Raw genomic sequence first — 12,251 nt, 5'->3', positions numbered from 1 at the left:
TGCTGTTGTCTACTCAGAAATACTTGAATCCAATTAGACTCTAATTGAGATGGAACTAAATGGAAATGAAGAATATAAATCAGCAAACAAATTTAAAAAATTGGAAGTGAATGTCGTAGTAGTAAACAATTTTAAAAGTTGAAGTAAATGCAATAGAAATTTTCTCTTTTGTTATCTTGATTGCGCTCCAGTTTAAGTAATCTGCACAAGAAACAATTAGCAAGTCAGTTACACTAAACTCTCTCAATTTGCCAATAGACTTAGGCCAAGTTAGCCTCACAAAACATAATAAAAATTTGATCTCCAACTGAACACAGCTTTACATTGAACAAAACATTAGTAGGACAAACAATTGATAAAACTACAACTCTGTATATAGCTTATCTCAAACAAACAAAATAAATGACAAAAATAATGAGAGTGCATGATAAAAATGTCAGAGTACTAGCATAGATAGACAATAATCTACCTTGGGAGTTGTAAAACTCGAGTTTCTGCTTGAGTAAATCCAAACTGCTAAACATCCGGAGCACAGGTTCGAATCCGCATTTGCTTTGACCCAATGTCTGTAATAACATAAGTAACATCAACAAAATCATCAAACCTTTGCAATAGAACAATTGCACAAAAAACATGATACTTGGGCCCAAGCCCATCAAATAATTAAGGTCAAATACTAGAAGCTAGCCAAGGAAAGCATAATTGCAGGCAATGAAGGTGCACCAGTGCAAGGTCTAGGAGTGCTTAGCCCATCTTCACTTTAAAGCACGTGTATATGGTGCTCATTCTAGATCTTTAGCACCCACCTTATGCTTGCACACGTGGCATTAGATCCACATTTGTAGGAATCTTTTAGCACCGTTGATACCCAAAATAGGAGCTGAATTCCTTCTATAAATTCACTCCTAGATCTCCTTTGTAATCACTTTTGAAGAATATTGAGTTTTACTCTGCTCATGCATTTTCAGCACCTTAAACTCTGTCCAAAAGTCATTCCAATGAGCTTCCCTTCTTCATCTAGCTTCCTTCCAGTGGAAGGCCGCCTGAGCTAGCTTTCAACCTCCCAAACAGCTCTTCAACCATCACTTATACAACTGATTTTCACTCTGCATCTCCGCTGCCCATCTCTGGTTTCCATTTTCCGCTGCATTCAACCTGTCACTCTTGCTGGAGCAACTCATCAAGTGGTATTCAGAGCCTAGGTTCTGCATCACGCTCCAGCTAAGTGTTCTTCCCATTCCATACTGTCATAAACACTTCCTTCGTGTTTTTCTTGAATCTGTGCACTGTTTCCTTAAGTTTTTCAATTCCAGTAGATTCCATTGTGTTGATTCGTTTGTTCCAGCTTTTAATTGCTTTATTGTTCATCATTTCAATCGGATCAATTCATTGATTTGAGTCTTTTAATTTTTTTTTAAAATCTGCATTGTTTTGTCCAGTCATGTGATTTGCTTGAATTTTGTCAAAAATCCTGAGTAATTTTGGTGCCTGGATAAATCTGTGAAACTGGATGTGTTTTTCAATAGAAGCACATCAGATGAGCAATGATTAAAGAGCTCAAGTGCATCTTGAATTCCATCACAGTGCACTGCCAATTGATGTAGTTTTTGAATCTGCTTTAAATTTTCTGAACTACAACGTGTGGAAATTTGCTTTCTGGTTGTGTTTGAATTCTTGGACTGCGTTGTGTGCATACCATATGAACATTGTATTGTCTAAAACAATAAAAACTGGTTGCACCAGTCAGCAGAATCCAGAATTCATTGCTAGAGCAGTTGGACCGAGCTGCACACACTTTGATTGAGTCTTTTCCTGATTTTTGAATCTGTCCAGCTTAGAACTCACTTCTGGACATCTCTTAATGCATTTCTAGAGTCTTGTTCAAGTTTAATTTGCTGTCCTGGAGTCATAAAAGTTGTTTACAGTTTTGTTTGAATCCTCAGCTGAAGTTTGGTTGGTGAATTGGTAAAATTTGGTGTTAAAAGGCAACTGAACTAGTGAAATTTTGATTTGCTAGCATTTAGCCTCTGCTGGCAGCTTGCACAAGTCATATTTGGTAAACTAAAGTTGCTCGAACCATTAAATTGAAAGTCCAAACACGTTTGTGCAAATTGACCATCTAAACCACCAATTTTCAACACTTTTTCTGATATAAGTTGCAGATTTTGAAAATTCAGAGTTTGGTATGATTAATGCATCAGATTCAATGTTAGATTGGTAGCAAAAGCTTGGTTCAATTGAATTAAAAGAAGTGCACAATTCAAATCTTACCATAAACTGCACTGTAAAAAGCTGTTTGAACCTGTACTAAGCAAATTTGAAAACTCTGATGCACATTTTTCAGCCTTCTGCCAGGCATTTTGTCAAACACTTTGCCTAGTTTAAATTTGGGTTCGAATTGATCATAACTGTAACTTATCTTTGTTTCTTGCTTTTCAAATCCACTCTAGATCCTTTTCTAAGTTCATTTTGAGTGCCACCATTTATTGGAAACCGATTAATTGATTGATTTAAGTTGTTTGAAAATCCTGCACATAAGCTGTTTGATAAAACTACAGTTGTGCATTCTGGTTTAACAGTTTTCGGGCAGCAGCAGTGTTGATTTTCTGGCTTAATAATTGATTATTGGTGGTTTGTATGAGCTCTATGTTGGGTGCAGAACTATCTCAAAACGTCCCACAACACTGGTAGCATCTTAGGGAGTGGATTGGAGCAAGGAAAGATCAACCTTGGGGCTGATTTTTGGTGCACAGAACCACGTTCTTCACTGGTCTGCATAAAATCTGGTTGCTGCAACAGCAGCATATTTCACTTAGCAGCTGTGAGATTAGTGTGAATCAACCAAATTCACTTCCTTTGAGAGAAGCCAGAGCTGCACACCACTTTTACTTTCTATTCTCTTGATTGTTTCATTTCTATTTCTTGCAAAAATACTTGTAATTGGCCATTAAATAAGTGACTTGGAAGAATTCACAAGTGTTCTTCCATCACTTGCAAACTTTGCTTTTAATTGTTCATATAAAATTGGTAGACAGTGAGTGTGTCTTGGATACAAAGTTCCAAGCCTCACTTAGGAGATCTCACTTCTTTCAATTTTTGCAAGCGCATAGGCCAAGTCTTAGAAGTCCGCATTTAGGGTCTAGTTTTCTTTGAGTTTGAGTGTGTCTTTAAACATTTAATGAATTTAGAGGTAATTTTGATTTAAAGAGTTTTAGTAAGTAACTAGGGATATATTTGGCAAGGCAAGACTTCGTATTTAAGCAACCTATACGGTTCACCTCTCTTACCTGAAATATTGTCCTCAAGTGAAAAAATTCTAGTCTTTACTTCAAGAAAACTTTTAAGTTCATCAAAATGTCTGGAAGACAATCCCCTAGAATTAGTGATCCTCCCAAAGATCAATTTTCATTCCAAACTCTCGTCAATCAACTCAATGAGATTGAGAGAAAAATAAGTCAAGAAAAAGTCCAAAGAGAGCTACATAGTGCCATGGTTGAAAATGAGTTGAAACTTTTGAGAAAGGAACAAGTCCGAAATAGGGAGAGAAGTTATAGTGGAGAGTCCCAATATGAACAAGAGGCCTTAAGAGTAGGAGAATATTATCATCAACCTTCTTCATCAAGAAGACATAGGAGATAATTTGAAAATCCTCCTACCCCTAAGGAAGTTAATGTAGTATTGCCTCATTTTCATGGAAAAGATAATGTTGAGGCTTACCTAGATTGGGAAATGAAGGTAGAGCAAATTTGTGCTTGCCATCAAGTGGGAGAAAAAAGAAAAGTCTCTCTTGCTACCCTAAGTTTTCAAGGATATGCAATGCACTGGTGGACTGCTACAGTCCAAGAGAGACTAAGACAGCGACTTCCTCCAATAAAACATTGGAATGAGCTTACAAATGCCCTTCGGAAAAGGCACATGCCCTCCTACTACAAAAGAGAACTCATGGATAAGCTCCAAAGATTGCAACAACAGTCTATGTCTGTTGAAGAAAGAAACTAAGTAAAATTACCTGGATAAATTCCATCTTCATTTTTCATGAGGAGTTCACAAATGCCATAAAACACGATCTAGGATATTAAGGAGTGAAAACACTGCACAAATAAAAGAAACATCAGAATCAAAAAAATTAGGATAATAATTTCAACCAAAGAAAACATCTACCTAAAAGAAAACAACTCCCAAGCTGACTTTGCATTAGGCATCTTTAGGAATGTCTGACGCATATTCTTTGTTAGTCAACAGAATATAATCTTTTTGAATTTCTGCGTGAAATCAAAGGTTAAAAATATTCAAAGGCAAGTTATCAACAGTACAGTATAGAAAAATATAGGAACATACTAAATTTGTATTTTTGGGGGCCTTTCAGCTTCTCAAACAATCGCCCTTCATCCATAGCCTTTGCCCGTAAACTACAAGTCTCATAATTTTCCCATAGATAAAAAAAGAAAGGAAAAGAAAAATCAACCTTAATTATCCCAAATGCATGCAAGCAAGAAGACAGTATTTAAAAATCAAAGTATGCAGACAACAATTGTGACAAATCTCATTCATAGACAGGACATCAAATTGCATACATCATACAAATCCTGAATGGCCCTAAAATGAAGGTGGAAAATTGCATAACCCACCGGTCCCAGGATATGAGGTGTTTCGGTCTCTCTCTATAGTATGTCAATATAAGAATAACCTCAGACTTCAACATCTAGGTGTTTAACTCTCAACACATTATGCAAATTTACCCTATCATAAACTTGGAAAACTTCTAATCGCACCAATTGAATTAGAAATACACTCGAGATCAATAGGACTCCATTCAAGGCTTGTAATGTGGCCAAGGTATAGGTGAGGTAGAAAGAGATAAAAATCAAGTCCAAAATCAAAGAGAGGTGTTATGAAAAATGAATGCATAAATCATTCATGAATGCATAACATAAACAATAAATGTTCTGAAATGTAAATAAACAGCAATGCATCACACAGTGGAATACTTGAATGAAAAGATGAAAAGATATCTCTACCATAATGTTTTGATTTTATTTGTGCGCCTCATCCTCTTTCGGAAACTTAAATTTCCGTTTCAAAAAAATCTACAAAATACAACAAGTAAGCAATGTTAAAAAGAAAACAACCACAACAACAAAACCATTAGTTGAAGCAATTCAAACTTTGAGAACAAATTTGAACTCAAATGGCAGAGCACTAAGTTCTAACCTTTAAGGCCTAAGTCTTATGTCTTAATATACTAAGCCTAATCCCTAATCATACTTTGACCTAAGCCTTTAAGCCGTATGCCCTGCCCTATGCCCTATGCCCTATGCCCTATGCCCTATGCCCTATGCCCTATGCCCTATGCCCTATGCCCTATGCCCTATGCCCTATGCCCTATGCCCTATGCCCTATGCCCTATGCCCTATGCCCTATGCCCTATGCCCTATGCCCTATGCCCTATGCCCTATGCCCTATGCCCTATGCCCTATGCCCTATGCCCTATGCCCTATGCCCTATGCCCTATGCCCTATGCCCTATGCCCTATGCCCTATGCCCTATGCCCTATGCCCTATGCCCTATGCCCTATGCTATGCCCTATGCCCTATGCCCTATGCCCTATGCCCTATGCCCTATGCCCTATGCCCTATGCCCTATGCCCTATGCCCTATGCCCTATGCCCTATGCCCTATGCCCTATGCCCTATGCCCTATGCCCTATGCCCTATGCCCTATGCCCTATGCCCTATGCCCTATGCCCTATGCCCTATGCCCTATGCCCTATGCCCTATGCCCTATGCCTATGCCCTACGCCCTACGCCCTATGCCTCCAAATGGTACTCATACAATGCTAAACAATTCTTGGTTCAAAATAAATAGTGTCATAAGGAGAACATAAGATTTCTTATCTGTCACTACTACAATTGAAGGAGTAGCTCTTGGGAGTCGAGGGACACAACAGTGCCAATAATGAGGGTGGTAGCGTTGGAAACAACTACGACTTCATCGAGTAGTACATAATTCAAGCCTCCAAGCTACACAATAAAGAAAAATCATGATAAGACAAACAATTTTCAATTGCGGACAATTACTACAACTAATTATATTTGAAGACATAACAAATCAAATGCAATATTGTACCTTATCTTTCATCTTCAACCAAACATTTGTTACATTTTGATCGTTGACAGTTATTGGTGGACCCAAACACTGGGTAACAGTTTCCATTTCAGCAAGTATCTTATTCTTTCTTAAAGCCAATAAAATTCAATTAGTTTTAGAGCAATAATGAACTTGAATAATTTCATAGTGAAAAAGATAAACATAATAACTCATCGGTAGATAACGAAATTTTTTCTAAAATGAACGAGAAATATATGGAATTACAAATTTCAAAGAATACCTTTTATGAAGTCAACTACTTTCTCCGCTCCTAGTTGGGTTGCAAAGTATTTATTGCGAAGACTCCCACAAGATGTATAAATCACTTGTAACAAAACAAATAGAAAGACATAGTAAAATTATCATGGTTAATTGCACAATTGATATTGTAGACAAGAAACTCTTCCTTTACAACAAGGGAACAATTACAAAACTGGTTCCAATTTACCTAGTGTTATTTTGAACTGTGACAAACACTCTTTAAAATATTATAACATATGTAATCCTTGGATAAAAATAAAATACCAATATTTGTTGATAAAAAATCATTTTCAACTAAGAGCATATGTTTGTGTCACCAGCACATGGAAATCAAATTAATGACATTTTTCTTGAAAAGTGGTAGCATGATATAAGTTTGATTCTCATATTTAAAAAGAACATACCATATCCTTGTCGGACATTACAAGAAGTCACAACCCGTAAGTAACCTTCCCCACATGTGCAGATAAACGTGTTGCTCCAGACAAAATAAGACGAACTCTACCTCCTAAACCCTCCTTTGCCCGATGATGATTAGCAAAGCCGTAATCCATTTTATGCACAAAACAGTTGGTACTAATTATCCACCACACCTCATTAAATTGTAGAATTTTGTACATATTATCCACCACACCTTACTAAATTGTAGAATTTTGAAAGCTGGTAAATTAAAGCTCACCAATTCCGGTAGGGATTATGGCTAGGGCATGAGCGTTTCTTTCTTATATCAAGGATGTTTTAGATGAACTATCATTCAACCCCTGCAGCCACGAAAAAGAATGAGGTTTAAGAAAAACATAATCTTAAATAATTGAACCTTCTATTAAGGTTTTACCAGCAAGTCTCAAGTTGTATGCTTATATTTAGAGCTAAGATTAGGGTAAGAGTTATGATTAGGGTTAGAGTAAGGATTATGATTATGGTCAAGGATGCGATTAAGGATTAAATAGAAAAAAAATATTACATGGCCACAAATGTTGCAACTTTTCTCACAACATCAAAGCTTTTGAGATAACAGTTCCTTGATAGCAGCAACTCTTTGTACAATAATAGATGACAAAAATAAATTTTAATTGCATTTGAGTATAAGCATGAACATGGTGTAGAAACAAGATAACGAAGGGGTGACATACCCAAGGTATCGTATAAAGGTACACAATAAAGTTCGAGTCCATGAGCATTGCAGGCTGGCGATTTTTTTGTCAACATGATAAAGACCATTGGGTGAAAGTAGTTCAGGAGCCAAGGATACCCATAACTGGCACAATATAAGCATAGAGATATAATTAAAGAATTGAAACTCTCTGAATAGAGTAGATATTCAATATATCAAAAACAAAACTTCATTGCAGAAATATCTTATTCTCCTTTCAGCTCAATCAAGATCAAACTCTCCACCAAATAAACAACAAAATAGACATAAAAATTGTAATAAATACTCAAACCCCAAATACAAGTAAATGTCAACACATGAATACTGCAGAAAACTCCCACATGTAGGGTAACTACTTCCAGGCAAGCAGCAAAATTAAGATGGAAAAAGCACAGAAAACAAAAGGCAAGGGAATTAAAAATAAAATTTACCTCCATGCTCATAATTCATTCTGCCGGATTGGCACCCTGCAAACCAGTATATATATGAATTAAGCTCAAAAGAACAAAATGCTAGAAAATAAAAAAATTATCATATCATATGCAAAAAAACAAAATATCAAAACATATAAACAAGGATCCAATATGCAAACTTATGTACAAAAGGGGAATCTGTCATATGCTAAGCACTTCAACACATGAAATCAAGTTTTTGAATCAACTAAAAATTACCTAAAGAAAAAAAGATTAATATAGTACCTGTATTGTTCAACTGAAGATTTAGTCACAATTGGTGCAGATTTCTTCTCGCGATAACCCATGCCAAATTCTTCAGCAATTACCCATGAAGGCTGCCAAAGGAGTTAGAATTAATATGTTGAAACAAAATAAAGGTAAACTTTGTGGACAAAATAAAGGTAAACAAAAATCACGTGCTCCACTTTTGTTGTTTCAGGACAACTTTGTGCTCCTTTAATTCCATTCTTTTGGTCTGATTTTCAATCCTGCACAAATATATCACACAACTTAATATTCTCTTGGCTAAACAGATTGCAAGATACAATGCACAAGATAAAGAATTCTCCCTTTCCCGGTCTTGCACAATTGACGTGGAAAATGGATCCTAGTTGCACTTAATTTACTATCTTGTGCACTAACCTTCCTATTCTCATCAATCCAAAGCTGCACAGATATTTAAACTTCAATCAGTAGGGTATCCATTCAATACTATCACTTAAGAGCTAAAACCGAAGCAACAATTCAAAACAAGGGTAAGTTAGACAACTTCCCTATTTGGATGGTTGTTTCTAGCCTGCTCCAAGCTCCACACTGAGGTGTTGTTGCTGCTGTCTACTCAGAAATACTTGACTCCAATTAGACTCTAATTGAGATGGAACTAAATGGCAATCAAGAGTATACCAAAATCAAACTAACATCTGCACATAAATCAGCAAACAAATTTAAAAAATTGGAAGTGAATGTCGTAGTAGTAAACAATTTTAAAAGTTGAAGTAAATGCAATAGAAATTTTCTCTTTTGTTATCTTGATTGCACTCCAGTTTAAGCAATCTGCACAAGAAACAATTAGCAAGTCAGTTAGGCTTATAGGTTCATCTTAAGTTGTACTACATAGAAACTATAAATTGCACTAATCTATCACATATACAACATAAAAGCTATCTAAACATATTCAAAATGGTTCAAACAGTCTAAGAACTACTACAATATCTATTTCTATCACAAACCAAAAATTTGTCTACCTAAAGCCTAACTTACTTGACAGTCTTAAGTTAAAATGCAAGAATTGTAACTACCCTATAATAAAACCTCAAGGTAAGTGCCAAAACAAGTTTTGAATGTTAAAAGGTTACAAAAGACTGAACAAGTTACTAAGAATCATTAGCAAATCAAAATATACCTGTACTACTAAAAATTACAGCACTAACTAATAAAATTAGGCTAATAAAACTGCACTAGTTCTAAAATATGATTTTAACACTACCTAATAACAAAGTAACTATGCACACAACTTTAAAATCACTTAACTGAACTAACTGAACTCATATTTGCTTCAAAAGGGTGAAAATATACAATCTGACTATATAAATCTAAGAAACTGGATTAAATCTAACAAAAACAGCACATAACAATAAGTACTCCTACAAACACAACTTAAAAACTAACTAACCTGATTCCTACAGGTTTCAAACAACTAATAAAAGCTAGAAACAAAGTTAACTACTATAATTCATGCTAGATTCGAATTTTGACCTATTCACTAAAATCTATCCACTAAAACTACGCCTTTTTGAAAGCTATGCAGAATTATGACTTACTAAACCAAGGGAAATGTAACAGAAGCTATCTTAACAAGTTCTAATAGGTAAAAATTAATGTAGAAAGCTTAAAAACAATACAAAAAAGTACTATACAAAAATTCACTATGCAAAGCTGAAATTTAAAACTAATCTAATAACTATAAATTAGAATGAACATATAAAATCTGAACAAACCTAATACTACTATAATCAACTAAACAATAACTGAGCAATTTCAAATTCATCTAACTATGTTATGACTACAGGTATTTACAAACATGAAACTAAAAATACAAAAACTAGCTTATGCCTAGACTAATGCTACTGAATAGATCAAAGACCAAAAAGATCCTGCAATTCTTATTAATATCAGATTTTAAATAATGATTTGAGCATAGCAAACACGTAGTATTAAATATCATATATATGAAGATATCCCAAAAGAATGCAGCACCAGAGATTCCAATGCATCACCACCTATGTCAAGTATTCATCAGTATAAATCAGAATAAATGTAAAGTCTCAGCAGCTCAATGAAACATACCAAGGAATTTAATTAAGAAAGCTACCTGCATAGAGATTGGTTCTGTAGGAAATCACACTTATACATTTATTCTACAACTAAATACAAAAGTGATATCTAATAACAAAGTAACCTTCCTATTTTCATCAATCCAAAGCTGCACAAATATTTAAACTTCAATCAGTAGGGTATCCATTCAATACTATCACTTAAGTGCTAAAACCGAAGCAACAATTCAAAACAAAGGTAAGTTAGACAACTTCCCTATTTGGATGGTTGTTTCTAGCCTGCTCCAAGCTCCACACTGAGGTGTTGTTGCTGTTGTCTACTCAGAAATACTTGAATCCAATTAGACTCTAATTGAGATGGAACTAAATGGAAATGAAGAATATAAATCAGCAAACAAATTTAAAAAATTGGAAGTGAATGTCGTAGTAGTAAACAATTTTAAAAGTTGAAGTAAATGCAATAGAAATTTTCTCTTTTGTTATCTTGATTGCGCTCCAGTTTAAGTAATCTGCACAAGAAACAATTAGCAAGTCAGTTACACTAAACTCTCTCAATTTGCCAATAGACTTAGGCCAAGTTAGCCTCACAAAACATAATAAAAATTTGATCTCCGACTGAACACAACTTTACATTGAACAAAACATTAGTAGGACAAACAATTGATAAAACTACAACTCTGTATATAGCTTATCTCAAACAAACAAAATAAATGACAAAAATAATGAGAGTGCATGATAAAAATGTCAGAGTACTAGCATAGATAGACAATAATCTACCTTGGGAGTTGTAAAACTCGAGTTTCTGCTTGAGTAAATCCAAACTGCTAAACATCCGGAGCACAGGTTCGAATCCGCATTTGCTTTGACCCAATGTCTGTAATAACATAAGTAACATCAACAAAATCATCAAACCTTTGCAATAGAACAATTGCACAAAAAACATGATACTTGGGCCCAAGCCCATCAAATAATTAAGGTCAAATACTAGAAGCTAGCCAAGGAAAGCATAATTGCAGGCAATGAAGGTGCACCAGTGCAAGGTCTAGGAGTGCTTAGCCCATCTTCACTTTAAAGCACGTGTATATGGTGCTCATTCTAGATCTTTAGCACCCACCTTATGCTTGCACACGTGGCATTAGATCCACATTTGTAGGAATCTTTTAGCACCGTTGATACCCAAAATAGGAGCTGAATTCCTTCTATAAATTCACTCCTAGATCTCCTTTGTAATCACTTTTGAAGAATATTGAGTTTTACTCTGCTCATGCATTTTCAGCACCTTAAACTCTGTCCAAAAGTCATCCAATGAGCTTCCCTTCTTCATCTAGCTTCCTTCCAGTGGAAGGCCGCCTGAGCTAGCTTTCAACCTCCCAAACAGCTCTTCAACCATCACTTATACAACTGATTTTCACTCTGCATCTCCGCTGCCCATCTCTGGTTTCCATTTTCCGCTGCATTCAACCTGTCACTCTTGCTGGAGCAACTCATCAAGTGGTATTCAGAGCCTAGGTTCTGCATCACGCTCCAGCTAAGTGTTCTTCCCATTCCATACTGTCATAAACACTTCCTTCGTGTTTTTCTTGAATCTGTGCACTGTTTCCTTAAGTTTTTCAATTCCAGTAGATTCCATTGTGTTGATTCGTTTGTTCCAGCTTTTAATTGCTTTATTGTTCATCATTTCAATCGGATCAATTCATTGATTTGAGTCTTTTAATTTTTTTTTAAAATCTGCATTGTTTTGTCCAGTCATGTGATTTGCTTGAATTTTGTCAAAAATCCTGAGTAATTTTGGTGCCTGGATAAATCTGTGAAACTGGATGTGTTTTTCAATAGAAGCACATCAGATGAGCAATGATTAAAGAGCTCAAGTGCATCTTGAATTCCATCACAGTGCACTGCCAAT

At 35.4% G+C, this 12,251-nt stretch overlaps 1 long non-coding RNA gene across 1 annotated transcript; it reads right to left on the bottom strand.

The window, feature by feature from the left end:
* Positions 1-471: 471 nt before the first annotated feature.
* On the bottom strand, positions 472-5,289 carry LOC148197197 (uncharacterized). Its single transcript, XR_015780175.1, has 5 exons — positions 5,019-5,289; positions 4,339-4,409; positions 4,162-4,262; positions 3,718-4,091; positions 472-566 (listed from the first exon to the last, which is right to left on the bottom strand). It is a non-coding gene; the product is annotated as an uncharacterized LOC148197197 (long non-coding RNA).
* Positions 5,290-12,251: the final 6,962 nt, after the last annotated feature.

This window comes from Vigna umbellata, chromosome 6 (assembly GCF_029865625.1).
Source record: "Vigna umbellata cultivar VRB3 chromosome 6, Vumbellata_1.0, whole genome shotgun sequence".
NCBI lineage: Eukaryota > Viridiplantae > Streptophyta > Magnoliopsida > Fabales > Fabaceae > Vigna > Vigna umbellata.
This window is presented reverse-complemented; position numbering and strand designations above follow the sequence as displayed.